This window comes from Portunus trituberculatus, chromosome 27, assembly GCF_017591435.1.
Source record: "Portunus trituberculatus isolate SZX2019 chromosome 27, ASM1759143v1, whole genome shotgun sequence".
In the NCBI taxonomy this organism is placed as follows: Eukaryota; Metazoa; Arthropoda; class Malacostraca; order Decapoda; family Portunidae; genus Portunus; species Portunus trituberculatus.
The window spans coordinates 6,028,091-6,030,300 of record NC_059281.1 but is presented as its reverse complement, the minus strand read 5'-3'; positions in this window follow the sequence as shown (position 1 = coordinate 6,030,300).

Below are 2,210 nucleotides of genomic sequence, written 5' to 3'. Positions count from 1 at the left end.
GAGAGAGAGAGAGAGAGAGAGAGAGAGAGAGAGAGAGAGAGAGAGTTGGGAGAGGAAAGACATTAAAAAAACACTCAAAATGCCACCGTATCAGAATTTTACGCCAAATGCTTCGCTCAGCACCTTTGTATTTCGCTCATTTATTGCGTCTTCTTACGACCAATATCCCGCCAATTTTGTAATATTCCGCCAGACAGAGAGAGAGAGAGAGAGAGAGAGAGAGAGAGAGAGAGAGAGAGAGAGAGAGAGAGAGAGAGAGAGAGTTCAGCAGAAAGGCAGAGAAAATTCGGTGGGAAAGGAAAGGGTGAGGAAAGGAACATATGTGAGAGAGAGAGAGAGAGAGAGAGAGAGAGAGAGAGAGAGAGAGAGAGAGAGAGAGAGAGAGAGAAAGAAAGAGAAGAAAGAAAGAAAGAATAAAAAAGAAAAAGAAAGAAAAAGAGAATATGACAAAAACATCCATACACAAACGAAAATGAAGAACAAAGATACGAACACCAGGGAGAGAGAGAGAGAGAGAGAGAGAGAGAGAGAGAGAGAGAGAGAGAACTAGCTTCGTGCCGGCGTGCAGAACAACACCACTCCTTTAACCCAGAAACTATTGAGCTGGGAGTCGCTGCTGAGTCGGCTGACACGACTGACTCAATGAGGTGGTTAAGACACCCTCTGTGAGTAGAAGTAATGAGGCTGACGCAGGCCGAGAAGCAGGAACAGGAAGAGGAAGAGAAAGAAGCATTAGGAACAGTAGAAACGTTTGAATCAGCAGTAGACCCAGAAAGAGAGAGAGAGAGAGAGAAAGAGAGAGAGAAGAAACGTCTCAGTCACAGATGTTTGAGTGAGAAGAAAACGATGTGTAAGAGAATAAGAGGTGCTAAGAAGAGGAGGAGTAGAAACGTTTGAGTCAGCAGTAAACGTTTGCACGAGTTAGTCAAGGAGAAAAAACGATCGTCACACACATTTGAGGGATATATTGACGTTTGCTGAGGTAGAACAGCTATTGTGAGACGAGAGGGAAAACGATTGCTCCCTCACTAATGAAAAAGTCTGCCACAGATGTTGAGTGTGTCCACCTCCACAAGGCAACAGAAAATGTAAGCGACTTGTTAACGTTTGCCCGATGACAAAAGCAACAGTGAATCATAAAGAAAAGACGAGAAAGTGCAGTATAAACGTTTTCTTAGATGAGAAGAGTAACAGGGACTCAAGAGGAAACGTTCCACTCAGCTTTAAACGTTTTCTTCGTCACTCAAGGTCAAGAGAAAACGTTGCGTCCTTGGAGCACCTTGGCTAGTATTGCTTTAAAACATGCAGGTTGGTGTTTGTGAATAATATCAAACGTTTATTTTACTCTGCAGAAAAATCTCTCGATCATTAACGTTCCATGAAGGCAGCGGGTCACGGGAGAACGTTTCCTTTACTCACAGTAAAGAAGAAACGTTTTTTATGAGACACTATAAAAAGAACTGACACGCTCCTTCTCACTAATAAACAATAAAAATCTAACAATAAAACGCAGGTAAAACACAAATCACTGCTAAAAAATTATTCACAGGTGCTTCAAGGGAATAAATGAGTCACGCTTTCCCTTATTTACATCCCTGAGAGGTGAGAAGGAGACATACGAGGACAAAGCGTGAGTGAGTCAGCGTGAGAAGTGTCAGTAATGAATCACCGTGAATAAGTAAGTAATTTATGAGTTTACTAAGACACGAGTAAAGCATTAATGAGAAGCAAGAAGGATACAGAAAAAAAAATCAAACAGGTGAATAAAGAATATGAATTTTAAGCAATGTGTAAAATAAAAGGCAAGAAGATGTGGTGAATAAATGGTAAAACTAAAGGTGATTGAGAACACAGCTGAGAAATGAGTGATGAGTCAAACAAATGCATGAGTAAAAATATACGACGAAAGATATGAAAAAAATAGAGAAGTGAACAAATATCTGACCAAACCACATAAATGAGGAAATGAATAAAAAAAATGAGTAAACGAGATGAATAAAAAATGCATGAATAAGAAAAAAAAATTGAATAAAAATTGGCTTGAAACATGAATAAAAGAAACATGTGTAAGAAAAAATGGAAAACAATGAAAAATAACGTCAATAAAACCCATGACTGAGACAAATGAGCAAAAGACATGAGCAAAAAAAAAACAAGGAAAAGAATGTGAGTAAAAAACATGAGTGAAAAATTGATATGAGTTAAGAAAC